The sequence below is a fragment of the Mirounga angustirostris genome, unplaced genomic scaffold (assembly GCF_029215605.1).
Source record: "Mirounga angustirostris isolate CCGP_5_RB_7025 unplaced genomic scaffold, mMirAng1.0.hap1 SCAF_13, whole genome shotgun sequence".
In the NCBI taxonomy this organism is placed as follows: domain Eukaryota; kingdom Metazoa; phylum Chordata; class Mammalia; order Carnivora; family Phocidae; genus Mirounga; species Mirounga angustirostris.
Window position 1 is genome coordinate 8,165,444 of NW_026991721.1, and position 13,780 is coordinate 8,179,223.

The 13,780-nt window shown below is 63.3% G+C and overlaps 2 protein-coding genes across 3 annotated transcripts in view; one reads left to right on the top strand and one right to left on the bottom strand.

Moving 5' to 3' along the window:
• The window catches only part of FLRT1 (fibronectin leucine rich transmembrane protein 1), a 73,206-nt gene extending 66,278 nt beyond the window's left edge, over positions 1 to 6,928 (bottom strand). The window contains exon 1 of one of the 2 annotated variants that reach the window (XM_045893429.3): positions 6,383 to 6,928. The gene's annotated coding sequence lies outside the window, so the exon portion shown is untranslated. The remainder of the gene's footprint in view (positions 1 to 6,382) is intronic. The other variant, XM_064576252.1, reaches the window with a different exon arrangement.
• Positions 1 to 13,780, top strand: part of MACROD1 (mono-ADP ribosylhydrolase 1) — a 147,935-nt gene that overhangs the window by 107,889 nt on the left and 26,266 nt on the right.

Consider the following 13,780-nt stretch of genomic DNA (forward strand, 5'->3'; position numbering starts at 1 on the left):
TTAGGAGGGTTAGGTGTGAGCCGCTGGGTGCAAGAATGTGTGTGTGAAAGCTCACGTGATGGAGAGGTGTGAGCACGACGCACACCTCTCTCTCTCTCTCTCCATCCTGACGTGGCCCTGGCAGGACTGGGACCGTGGATCACACCTCCGTGGCCAGCTCCAGGCCCAGCCCGCCACGGGCAGCTTCTCCGAGAGAGTGAGCGAGACCCCCTGTGCCCCATTGAGCCTACGTCCCCCTCTCAGGGCAGGGACAGCCCAGCCCAGTCCAGGAGCCCAGTGGCCGACCGAAGCCCACCCTGTGGCTTCACTGGGACAGGCCTCCTTGGGGCCCATGGCAAACTCCCAGGATCCTGGGACTGGGACCCACCCGCCAGCAGCCAGATCCCCTGAGCCAGAACCAAGCCCCTCAGGTCGGACCACAGAGGAGTGTGTTTAAATCAAGGTCATCCCAGAAAAGCCAGCAGGCAGCTGCTGAGCAGGGTCTGCGGGTAACCTTGGTCCGCATTTGATCCAGGACCCAGGAGGGCGTGTCCCTTAAGGGCAGCTCGGTCCAGTGGCTTCCATCCCCAGGAGGCCCCGGCTGGCAGGTTGGGTCCTCTGCGGCCACCCACGGCAGCTCCTCAGGGGGGCACTCAGTCCTGGCTCACCATTCATGCACCTGTTCATTGACCCCACACTACGCTTAGCACCTACTATGTGCCAGGCCCCATACCAGGCGCGGGGGTGTACCAGTGAACAAGACAGAGAGACACAGTCCCTACCCTCAACCATCCTGGCTGCCCACCCGGCCTCCGACCCCTCCCCCCCAGCCCTGCCACCACTCAGGACCAGCCAGCCAGGGCTCTCCCCCCACATCCCCCCCAGAGTGGCCCACGGTGTCCCCCACAGCCCCCTGAAAACTCAGCCCTCCCCTCTGCTGGCCGCACGTACCTCCACCAGGCAGTCCTTGGCAGGCACCCCCAGGAAAAGCCCATCCTGGCGCCAGCACCCAGCGGCATTTTGGGGGACATTTTCCCCCGGCAGCATTTCCCAGGGGTCGCCAGGGATGGGAAGTAGAGGGGCCATGGGGGACGGGGGAGACAAGAGCAATCTGCTTCTGTAGATAAATGCCGGTTCCTCTCCAAAGCCAGTCCCCCCTTTCTTTTCTCTCTTCCTAGCTAGCACGCTCGCTCTCTCTCTCTCTTTTTTTTTTTTTTTACAGTTTGCTAAATCTGTTGTAATCTGGTGCCAACGATTAATTCAGGCAGAAGGAGGGAAAAGGGACTGAAAAAAACACTGCCACAGAGCTGCTTCTCAAGAGCAATGCAGGCGGGAACAGCCAGGGCGAGTGCCTCAGCGACCCCAGTTTTAATCCCTGTTTTTATTAAGTACAAAGGCAACCCCCGGAACAGCCCAGCCACCGCCCCCTGCCAGCCAGGCCCCGGCAGGCACAGCCTTGCAGCCCCTGGGCCGCGCCGGCTGCCGGTTGCCTGGGTCCTGGGCTCTGCCTGGGAGGCAGTGTCCCCTAGTGGTTAGCTGAGCCCCATACAGCCAGGTCCGCTGCCTCCCTCCCTTCTTCCTCCAGCCAACCCCCCCCCACCCCGCGCCCAACTCTGGCCAGGGCCCCATCCCTGTGCCAGGGCGCATTCAGAGCCAGGAGAGAGTTTCTAAAGAACCCCCTTCAGCACTCACAGCCCTCAGTCTACACAGGGGCCGCTGTCCCGTCACAAACAAGCCCAAATATTCTCCCTCCCGGCCCATGGGATGCCGGGTCAGCCTGCCCGAGCAGGTGGATACACAGCTCTCAGGAACAGGGGCCCGGCGCCCTGGGCCCAGGAAGCCCACCCTTTCAGGGCCTCACCCAGGAGGACGGGGCAGACAGTCCGTAAGGCAGGCCCAGGAGTCGTGAGAGATGAAGATGGACAGGCCAGCAGACACCCAGGAGACAGACCACGGTCCCAGATGCCCTCGGATGCTGCATACCCCCCAGGCTCCCCACACCTGCCAAGGGGTCTGCACGCACACAGCCCCTCTTCTTCGTTCTGTCTGCCAGGCCCATGGTTCCTGTGCTTCTCCTCATTGACTTCTGCCCCCACTTCGCATCCCGGCTCAAGCACCCCCTTCCGTGACCCCTCTGTCACCCAGCCTCATGGCCTCACGGGGCTGATTCCCTGCTCTGTGGGGGGGAAAGTTTCTGATTACTGCCTGACCCCTGCTCCCAACTCTACGCTCCCTGAGGGCAAGACTTAGGGTTGCTTTCGTTTCCCTCTTTTTTCCCAGAGCCCAGCACGGTGCCTGGCCCTAGTGCTCGACACCTAGCTCATGAGTGAATGAATGAATGAATGAACGAACAAATGAAGAGGCAAGGAAGGAGGGAGAGAGGGAAAGACAAAAGAGCCAGGGAGACCGGGGTTCCGGCTCCTCGCCCCACCTGCCACAGCAATGCCTATGCTCCCCTCCCCTCCCCACAGTCACCGGCCCCAGCTCTGCGGGGTGGGAGGTGAGGCAAGCCGACGCTGGGGGTTCAAAACCCAGGGCTGTGGCGAATCCAGCAAACAACTTCCACGGGCGAATCGAGGCCCCCACATGCTGACGTCAACTGCAGAGCCGCTGACCCCAGGGAGCAGCTGGGCTCTGGGGGCCTGCAGGCCGCGGTAAACAGGCATCCACCCGCCGCGCAGGCAAACACAGGCCTGTACGAACGCAGCCCCTCTCTGTGGAACCCTCTAGCTCCAGCTGCTGCTAGAGAATGCCAGACTGGCTGGTGGGGGCAGGCAGAGCTTGGCAGGGGCACCCTGGGGTCACACTGTCCTTCCCCTGTCTCCTCCGGCCGTCCGGCCTGCTCCCCACCACCCCGGCCTTCCCAGGGTGACTGCCCCAAGGCAGAGGACAGAATGCAGCTGCTGGTGCCCTGGCACAAGCCAGAGCAGGCCTGAACTTTGTCTCGGGGAGAACAACGCAGGTTCTGGGCAAGGGACCCTCCCCAACCCCACAGAGGGCTGTGCATCCAGGGCTGAGGCCTTAGCCAGTCCCGCCTTTCCATAGCCCCTTAGCCACCCCGAAGGGTAAGCACCCACCCACCCCACCGCAAGTGTTTAGGACCTCCAGCCTCATCCACACCCCTCACACCCCTCCCGGTCCCTACATCAGCTCATGGCCCACACACCTCCTCCTGTGAGAGCCCCAAGGCAAAACCCCCTCAGCCTCACCCTGTCCCTCCTGGACCTTCTCACTGCCACTTGGGGCCAGGCACTGGGGCTGGCACCCTTGCCAGCAAGCAGGGGACATCCCACTGGAAGTGGGCTTCGGTGGCTGGGGTAGGGGCCAAGTCAGTCTTTCCTGGGACCCCCAAGGCCAGAAGAAGCCCTTCATGAACCAGGGGTAGAGACCACCGGGGCCTCACATTGCTAGGGCATAAACTCTGGGCTAGGAGCTTTATATGCATCATCCTGGAGTGGGGCTCCCGAGGTGGGTACGGCTAATACCCCGCCTTACAGAGGAGGATAGCTGAAGCCCCACAAGATCCAGGCACTTGCTCCAGGTCAGCAGGCCAGGCCGAGAATCCCTCCCAGGAACCCCAAGTCCCTAGGACCCTTGGGCACAAGGGCTGGCCCAGCCAGGTCCTATCTCTGGGATCAGCCAGGCCCTGTTTCTAGGATCTCCAGGATCTCGGCCGTAACCCCAGGGCAGCCAGGCTGGCTGGGGAGGTGGCCGCCAACAGGTCCCCAGCTCCCGGAGGACACACAGTGGGGGCAGCCACACTGCAGGGCAGGGCATTCACTGGTTTACTCCACTCCTGAGCCATCTGACCCTTCCCCTGGCCCTGAGCCTGCCCTGCCTGCCCCGCCCAGCGCCAAACTCCCCACCTCCCCCCTTCGCCCAATGCCTCCATCCCAGCTGGGTGGGCAGAGGGGGCTGCGCCAAGTGAACCCCAAGGGCCTCATCCTCCCCTGCACCAGGGCACCTGCTTCCTGACAACCGCCACGGCGCGAGGTCCCCGTGGGCAATCAGCTGCTGCCAGGCCTGCCTCCCTGTCCCTCGACAACCCCCGTCTTGGGTCCACCTGGACCTCCCGTCTCTTGCTTCTCTAATTTGGAGGCGAGTACAGACACAATCTGCCCATCTTTTGTGCATGGTCCTGCCCTGCTCTCCTGCACTCGGGGTGCCCCCTGCCATTCTCGTGAAGTGGGACAGCCGCTGTATCCCCCTATGCAGGCAGGGAAGCAGGGTCCCCAGAGGCTGCAGGCCTAGAGTCACCCAGCGGGCGACACGGCTTCAGCCACCAGGCCCCAGTCTGTACGGAGCTGTGTCTCGCTCCCCCTCGAGCCCTGGCAGCAGGTAATGAGACAGAGTGGCAGCACCCCTCCCCACCACCTCCTTAGACACTAACTAGGTGCGCCTCCCAGGGGCTTTAGAGAGGAGGCCTCAGAGGAAGCATGAGGGGGACCCAGGGAGGGTGCTGTTGCTGCTGATGGTCAGGGTCAGGCTGCCATCCCCCAACAGCCCCCTGGCGGGGAGGGAATCTGACCCCCAAACCCTCCAAGGCCTCTGCATGTGCACTCGGTTCTCAGGGACCCCTTCAGCCCAGGAGCGGGACATCCATCCATCTCCCCTCATTTTATAATGTAGTCCCACCCCCCCACACCCCCCAAGCTCAGCCTCAGGTGGAGGGGACAGTTGACCCCATTCACCAACAGGGCAAACTGAATCTCAGAGAGGTGGAGGGACTTGCAACCCGTAGGTAATAAAGCAAGGGCCCACAGACGGCGCATGGTCCGGAGGAAGTCACCGTAGGCTGCAGCAGCCTGGGGCGCGCCTGGCTTAAACTCGCGCTGGGGAGGCTTTGTACGGAAGTGTCCAGTCTCTGTGCCTCTGTGAGGTCATGGGGCCAGGGGCGCACATGTGTTCCCCCCACATTCCTCCCCTACTCTCAAACCTGCCTGTGGCCGGCCCTTCAGCCAGGATGTGACAGCCCCTTAGCTCCTCGTGCCCCTCAAGCCTACAGGGGCTGCCTGGCCGCCCACCCAGCTGGGCAACATCCCCTGGCAGCTCAGGCCATTTCCATTTTAAACCTCCGAGGAAGCCCTGAACAGTCGCCCACGGAGTCGGCACCAGCTGACAGGTGATGTTTGCGCCTCTCCTCCTGGGGCTGGCATGAAGAGATGCAGTTGGCTTTCACTCCAGAAACCTGAGCCTGGAGCCCCTGAGTGTGGCCACCTTCTCCACAGCTGCTGGGCAGAGAGGGACATGCTCCAACCCCCATCCCTCTGCCAGTGGCATCCTGCATCCTGCCGGGCTCTGTGCCCCCACGCCAGCAGCCTGCTCCCCAATTCCTAAGCCATCGGGGGTGGGGGACAGAGGGGCCGGCCTCTGTGCTTCCTAAGGATGCAGGGGCCAGGGTGGGGCAGGGCAGGGAAGCACCCAGCCATCCCTGTCCTCTGCCCCCAGCCTCAGCTTTATTTATTCACTATTCACATCAGGGCTCTGGCTTTGGCCGCAGGGGCCTGGCATACCTCAACTGGGCTGTATTCTCTTAAAACCTCACGCCCCAGACAGCCTGGAAGCCCTCAGGCTTGGGAAGCCTGGGGCAGCCCCCTGATAGCCAGCTCCACAACTTTCTCCACCTCGGAGAGCTCTGATCAGCCACGTTCCCTGCAGCTGGGCAACAACACTCCCCAGCCTTCCGCCCCTGGGCCTCCAGCCCCGGAGAGGAGGGGCCGCGCCCGGCAACCAGCTTGGGGCGGGGGGGGGGGGCACTCCTCTGCCCACCGCCTCTAGCCCGGCTGCCCCCACCCCGTTCCACCCGCCAGGTGCACCGCCCAGGCCCCGGGCCCCACACAGGGTTGACAGTCCACAGCGCGCATGGGAGGGAAGTTGGAGGCTGCTTATGCCCCCCTTGAAGTCGTTTTAAAAATAAAACCTCGCTCCAACCGTGACTCACGCGGATGGTGGGGACGGGAGCGAGGCGCCCGGGCATGCCGGCTGCCTCTCTCCGCGCGCCCCTAAACCCTCCGATTCCCGGGTGCGGAGCCGGGGCCGGAACCGGCCAGCCCAGCCTGGCGCCCCCCGCGAGCCGGGCCGCCTCCCTGGGGGCGCAGCGAGGGCTCGGGCTGGGGCTCCGATCGAGCCCCCGCCCTTTCCAGCCTCGGCTCGGAGAGTGGAGCCGCCGGCCGCGCACCCCGCGCCTCCCCGCGGCGGAGCGAGCGCCGCGGGCGCTCGGCTGTTGACCCGGGGGCCCCCCACCCCAAATCCCAAAGGCTGCGCGGCCCCCGCGGCCCCCGGGCAAAGCGGGGTGGCCGGGCCCCGCAGCGCCTCCGCGCACTCCCGGCCCCCGCCCCGCCGGCCCCGGCGCCCCGTCCCGCACGCGCGGACCCCGGCCCCCGCCCCATGCACCCTTCCTTACCTGCGCAGCGGCCGGGGAGGCGGGTCTCCTCGGGAAACTTTGCGGCGACGGCTGAAGCCTCAGGGGTTATTCCAAGGAGCGGGCGGGAACGGGAGCCGGAGGGCGCCCAGGGGGGCCCGCGAGGGGAGCCCCCGGCGCGCGGCGGAGCGCGGCGGCGGGCCCGGGGCGGGGGGCGCGCGGCGGCGCATCTGCCCAGCTCGGGCGCCCGGCGGAGCCGCGGGGGGCGTGCGCGAGGTGCGCCCGGCGGCCGGGGTGCGTGTGCCCGGGCGGGTGCGCTCGGCGGGGTGAGGGCCGGCAGCGGCGCTTACGCGAGTGGCGGCGGCGAGCAGGGCGCGGGGAACCAGGCTGTGCGGCCGCCTCTCCCCTCGCGGCGGCGGCGGCGGCGGCGGGGGCCGTGCGTGCGAGCGCGGAGCGGGGAGGGAGGGGAGGAGAGGGGGAGGCGGCAGGCGCGGGGTGCTGGGGGGAGGGCGGGGAGGAGGCGACGGGGGCGGGGGCGCCGCGCTGCGCACTGGCCAGCGGGACCCGGCGCGGGAGGCTACGCCGCCGCGCGGGGACTCGGGCCCAGCCGGGGAGAAACGGCCTCCGCGTCCTCCTCCCGCTGCCCTCGGCTGAAATGGCTGGGGGCGGGGAGGGGGGCGGTGGGAGGAGGTTGGGGAGCTAACCCGCCCGGGGGCGAAGAGGGAGGTTTCCAAAGCCAGCCTCCACCTCCGGGGCGGGGGAGAGAGAAAAGGGTTCTCCCTCACGTGCCGCCTCCCCTTACGCGCTCCTCCCAGCACCCACTCATTCATCCATCGTTCCAACCATTCATTTATTCATTCACTCACTCATTCATTCATTCACTCACTCATTCATTCATTCACTCACTCATTCATTCATTCACGTCCACCGGTACATTCATTCACAAACAGGTACCCACCACCTACTCCTCGTGCCCAGGTATCCGCTTCCTCCTTGCCCCTTCCCCATGGGGACCCCCCCTCACCTGCCTTGCTCTAAACACCCGATCTGTCCCCCGTGGGATGCTCCACGCAGCTGCCCAAGTGGGGCAGTGCCCCAGCCTGATCCCAGCCCCACCCTTCCCTTCACAGGCCGTTTGTGACCTTGAGCAAGTTACTTAACCTCTCCCAGCCTCAGTGTCCTCTGTTGTAAAATGGGAGCATTATCCAAGAGTTTCTATGAGGCTTGAAGGAGACCTGCTATGGGAAGGTGAGGAGGGCAGTGCCTGGCACTTATTAGGGACCCCAGAAATGTCTGCACCTGTTGTGTGTGGGGTCTAGTGTGGGTGTGGGGTGGGGGACCAGACCTCCCTCCTCTTAGTCTGGAAAGTTCCAGCGCTCTTGGCATTCTGTAGGATAGCAAGGAACTCTGCCTCCCCAGCCTCAGGCCTGGTCAGACCTTGTCACGAAGCTCCATCATCCCCTCTCGCCATCCATTTCCCTGGAGTGCTGCCCTGAGTGAGCCCCTGCCTCTGCCTAGACAGCCCCTCCCCCAAGGCCCCACTGCTGGCAGGTCCCCGCCCAGACTCCCCACAATCTGGCCAGGACCCCTCCCCCAGCACCCATCACCATGTCTCCCACCCACTGTCCCAGTGCCGGCCATGTGAGATGCTCCTGGGGGCGCATCACATTCTTTTCTTTGCTGTCCTTCCAGGCCTAGCCAGGCCACCCCTCCTCTGGGATGCCTTCTCAGATTCTCCCTGGGGGAAGGTCTCTGTAAGGGATACAGCCCCTCTCTCCCCCCCACCTCCTGTGCTCTCCCCTCCCCCTTGCCCCCAGCCCTCGAGCCCACTGAGGCTTTGCCTGAGGCCTCAGGTGAGCGCCCCTGCCGTTGCCCTTCTGGCCTCTCCCGCCTCGTTTCCCTCCCCTTAACTCCCTCTCTTCCTTCTACTGCTTTCTACTCAATTCACCAAACAGCTATATTTTCTCCCAATTTTTATTTATTGCCCAAACAACATTAAACCAACAATAAAGGAAAGAAAAATCACCCACAATGCCACCGCCCTGTGGTGTCAACAGCCCCAGTCCTCCGCTCCCTTCCAGGCTTGTCCATGCACTGCCGGCTGTGATTTTTACAGGGCTGTAGCTTCTGTTCCGCCGCCACTCCAGACCCCCAGATGGTCACCGGGGGGGGGGGCCCCTGGGCTCCCTCGTGCCTCCAGCCGGGCGCCGAGCGTGGGGCTCAGGAATTAGGTGCCTTGTCTTCCCCCTCTTCTAAACGGAATCCTTTGTAGGACGGATGCCTGAGAGTGGAAACAATGGGATGGCTCTAGCTCTGTCTGTTGCCGTTAGATATCAAAATATCATCTTCATAATTGTGCTTTTAATGGCTGCATGGTATTCCGCCGGGCCGATGTGCCGTGACTTGCTCAGCCGCGCCTGCTGGCTGCACACACTTCAGGGAATATTCAGCGCCCGTGTGCTGGGCGCTTTGGAGGCACCAAAGACCAAAAGCGAGTGGCCCTGCTAGACCCTGCCCCCCACCCAGGAGGGCTGGTCCCCTGGACAGTGACGGCTTAGCAGGACCTGGCGGAAACAGACTTCTTTACCACATGACCCCACAACACAGGGGCCCAGTCAGCCACAATATCCAAGGACAGCTTCCCGGAGGAGGTGGCTCTTGAGCTAGGTCTTCGAGGGTCAGGAAGAATGTTCTGGGCAGACACCAGAAGCTCATTCCACCTTTGTTCCCAGGAGCTGTGACATGAAAGGGCCCAGAGTTTAGAGTTCTTGGTGGGAGCTGGGGAGAGGGGGCGGGGGCCGTGGTGGAAGAGAAGATGACGGGATGGATGTCATTCAGACCTGGGGGTGCAGGGCTTTGAACGAGCCTGGGGAGTCTGGCCTTGATCTTGAAAGGAGTAGGGTGCCAGGGAGGGAATGTAAATACAGCAGGGGCACCATCAGGCACGAGATTCCGAAGCCTCACTTGTGCATTCGACAGATGCTTCCCGAGCCCCCGCGTGTTGTGGGGCTCCCTGAGGGCACAGTGGGTGGTGTTGGGGATGGCACCCTGGCCCCGGAGGACTGAACTTGCTTAGAACCACGCGCTCTCCGACATGCGCTCCGCAGGAGGCAGCACAAGTCACCCGGGGACGATTTGTGGCTTCAGCCTTGGGCTCGCCAAGCCCCAGCTCCTGTACTCCCAGGATGGCAATAACCCGGGCAGCATCCGCAGCCAGGTGCAGTGGGCCCCACCACCGGGCAGCCAAGGTCACCCCAGCCCTGCCACCTGCCTGTCCTCGCAGGAGTCCCCAGACCTGGAATCTGCTCACCACCTCACCACTCACCCGCTGGCGGCCCTGGGCATTATCCCTGTTCCTCACTTTTCTTATCTTGATGAGGTCATCCCAGACCTCCTCGGGCTAGTGTGACAGGTGGTGAGGTCCCAAGAGGAGAGTGCCTTATACACCATGAAGCTGTGGCAACAGGACTCACCATGGCTAGACTGTTGTCACCCAAGGAGGTGCCACGCTTGGCCCTGTTTGGGCCTCTTCTGGGCTGGGGGTAGGGGAAGGGTTGACCTGACTCTCGGGGAGGAATCAGAGTGGCCCCACTGGTGGTCAGGGGGCATTACCAGGGACCCCTTCGCCCCGGGCTTTGTCCTGGTTGTCCAGGAATGAAGGCCCACGGGGTAGTGGTCAGGGGTCAGCCCACTCAGAGGGCAGAGAGCAGATGTTCAGAGGGCATGACCTTGGACGTCAGCCAGCCACCTGAGAGACAGAGGCTCAGCGTCCCCCACAGGCCACAGCTTGGGCGGCATCTTCAGGGAGGGGTGGACCTCCAGCCCCCAATGAGAACAAGAGGGCCTCCTACTGGAGTTTCTGCCCCCTCTCTCAACCTGGAATCTGCCCACCCGATGTCCCGAGGACAGTTCTTGGTCTTAGGGATCACTGCCCTCCAAAATCCTCACAGTCCTCTGGGTCTGGGGGCCCTGGAGGGAGGTGGGGCAGAGAATCACAGTCACTGAAAACTTGTCCCGCCTAGCCCCTGGGTGACGCCCCATGAACAACAGGCACGTGGCCTGGGGGCAGGCCACCTGAGCACATCTGACCGAACAGACCAATGGTCCCCACAAAGTTCCATCAGCTTCTTGGACTTCTGTGATCATGTCCTGACGCCACCAGAATCCTCCTCTCACCACTGTGCACTAAACCTTCCCATCCTGCACCTCATGGCAGGTTGGGGCATCCCCCCACATGTACAGGAGTGAGGACAGAAGTTCAGGGAGAGCAAGGGGGGCAAGGCCCCCAGCCATTGAGGAAGTCCCTGAGAAGGCGCCCCAGGGAGTGGGGCAGGAGATAAAGCCAGGGGGACAAAGCCGGCAACTCCCAAGGACAGCAATGGGAGCAGGTGGGGCCAAGGAAAGGTCTGGAGCAGCTGAGGCCAGGGCAGGAACTCCTCCCTCCCTGCCTCACTTCCCTGCGATTTTCCACCTCTCTGGGGCCAAGCCATACGCTCCTCACCCCTCAGTCCAGGGCTCCAAGGTCCTGTCCTCCGAGAGGCCTCCCCGAGCCCCTCCTTCCCTAGTGAGGTTGCCTTGTTCTCTCTGTTGCCTCGACTTCTCCGCGGGGGCACTTCACCCGGTCTGTGCTTCCCTGCGGTGTGTGGGCCTCGGTTCTCCATCTGCTGGACCACACTGACATCTCTGCAGGGGGGTGTGGGTGAGGGCTGGCCGCCTGTTTGCTTCCTCGAAGACCGTAAGACAGTGTGAGAGCGCGTCTGGTGATGCGGGTTTTGTGAGCGTCCGGTCGGCCTCCCCCAGCCCACTGTGTGCAGGGTCCCCAGCACCTGCCCGGCCCCTGCAGCTGCGGGGAGAGCGGGAGAGCGGCCCGGTGTTGCTGAACCAAGGGAGTGAATGAACGTGAAATAAGCCTCAGGCTAATTGAAACCAGTAAGGAGACGGTGACCGAGCGGCCCAAGGCCAACTGTGATCCCTCAAACTGGCAACTGCTCCTGAGCTGATGGTTCCAGGGGTTCGGGAGGGGGCCAGACACACTTCCAGCCAACTGGACGGAGGGGAGAAGGGTGGCAAGCCAGCCCATCCCCTCCAGCCCTGGCAGGACCGAGGAGGCTTGTCTCTGATGAGCCTGCTCTCCCTTGGGAGCCTCCTCTTCTCCCCGCAAATGACATCACCGCCCCCCACCCCTCATCTCTGCCAGACACCTCTCCCTCCTTCCCTCCCCAGCCATTATTCCCAGCAGAGGTAATGCTCTTTATGGTGATTTGAGCATTTCTTGACTCTGGCTATCATTCACCTGTTACACACATCCCAAGTTCAGGAAAGGAGAAGTGCGTTGTGTCTTGAAGGACAGTCCAGGTGGACGGAACAACATGCGCCAAGGCCTGGTGGGGTGGATGGGGAGGTGGATGGGGGCGGTGGAGGGTGTGGAGAGGGGAAGCAGAGGTGAGGCTGGAAGTGCAGACCTGATCAGGAAGGAAGTTGTGGGGGCAAAGGGAAGGCGAATGTCCAAGATTCAGGGGAGCCAGAGGACCTGAGGTGGGAGAAGGGGAGGGCAGGGTGGAGGACCGAGGGGTGGAAGAGCCCCCACCTAGGGTTTTGAGATTGGAGCCTCAGACACTCCTGCTGGGACCCTTGCCCCCAGGGACACCCCTACCCCATCACTGTGTCTCTCCTGATCCCCCGCAGAGCCCCTTTTTCAGGGTCTCCAAACTCTGTCCCCCTCTTCACTGCCCCCTTATCCCGCCCCCTGGCCCAGTCCAAGTTTACTGTCTCTGTCTACTCCACCACACAGGGGCTTCTGGGGCCTGATGCCCAGGGGGGCCACCTCCCCGGGGACTCGGACAGCTCCTGGCCCATTCCTCTTGGGTCGTCTCTGTCCCTCCAACGGGGTCCAACACCTTAGGGCTACTCAAGCCACTGAAGATAGTGGGGGTGGTGACATTGGGAATGTGCAGATGGGGTGTCCTGAGCTCGGGGTCCCCCTCCCCAAATCTTGATGGTCCAGGGCTCCCTCACCTGCTGTGCACAGGTGCAGCCAGGCCTGGCAGGTTCTGAGTATGCTGCTGAGATGGGGTGCTGGGAGGAGCCAAAGGGAGAGGGGGAAAGGGGGGAGGGCACCAGCCACGGGCTGGGGGGGGGGTGTTGCCCAGCAACCACCACGCGGCGAGGAGGGATTCTTAAAGAGCTGAGCAGAAAGGCTGGGCTTTGGAGGGGCTGAGGCACGGCCTCGCATACCAATGGCTGCTACTGCTAGCCTCCTCCCCTCCCCTCCTCTCCTCTCCCCTCCCCTCTCCTCTTCCTCTGCTCCCTCCTAGGAGTGGAGCCCCAGCTGGGAGAGCAGGAGGATGAAGAGGAGGGGCGCTCAGCCCAGGGCAGGCCCGAGGCAGCCAGGGCAGGAGCCAGGCTGGGGTCCTATCTGGTCCCCACAGAACGAGGCCTGGGGGTGGGGGAGATGGACCCCCTGAGGCCTACAGCGCAGAGGGCGCCCTGGGCTCCCCGACCCTCAGGGTCTGGGATGGGAGGGAGCTAGGACTCCTTACCCCCACCCCACCTGGCCCTGCCAGTGGGCCTCCTGGCGTCCCTGCCAAAGGAGCACTAGTTTTAGAGCCAGAAGGAACTGCCTCCTCTTGGGGGCGCCTGGGTGGTTCAGTCGTTGGGCGACTGCCTTCGGCTCAGGTCATGATCCCAGGATCCTGCGATCTCCCTGCTCCGCGGGGAGCCTGCTTCTCCCTCTGCCACTCCCCACCACGCTGTGTCTGGTGGGTAAAATTTCTGAGGAAGTCTCTCCTGGTGTCTAACTCAAATTCTCTGTGCAGCAAGTGGTGGCTGCCTCTCTTCTGAGAAGGGAATGTCTGGCCTCAGTCCAGCACCTAATATTCCAGAAGCAACAAGGGTAAGGATTCAGCTGTGTGGTCTTCTGCTGGTTCCTTTCCTTCTAGGGCCTCAGTTTTCCATCTGTACGGGCAGGGGCTGGGCTAGACCCAGGGTGCCTTGCCAGGGTCCAAGGAGGAACCTCTGGATTTCTGCTATCCTCTCTGAAACCATGGGGAGAGCTCCCTCCCAGCTCCCTGCAGTGGTGGAAGGTGGAGGGGGGGTCAGGAGGGTGGGGGGGCTGGAGCCCCCCACCGTTTCCTCGCACACAAAGTGCTTCTTCCATTGACCGGATTGCACCACATTTGGAAGCCGATCCCATGCCTGATCCAATCCTGTCTCCCTAATTAATCCCTGTGGGTTCAGCATTACCTTTCCTGGCCCTCTGTCAACCCATCCTCAGCCACCACCATCCTCCCCCAACCCCTCCCCGCTCCTGCCTCCAAATCCACCCCCTCCAATCTTCTCCCCCTCAGCTCTGAGGAGGGCCAATCCCGACCCTGCTGCTCCCCGCTCCAGCACCTGCCATGGCTCCCCACTGTGGGAGATGGATCACAGCCCCCTGGGTCT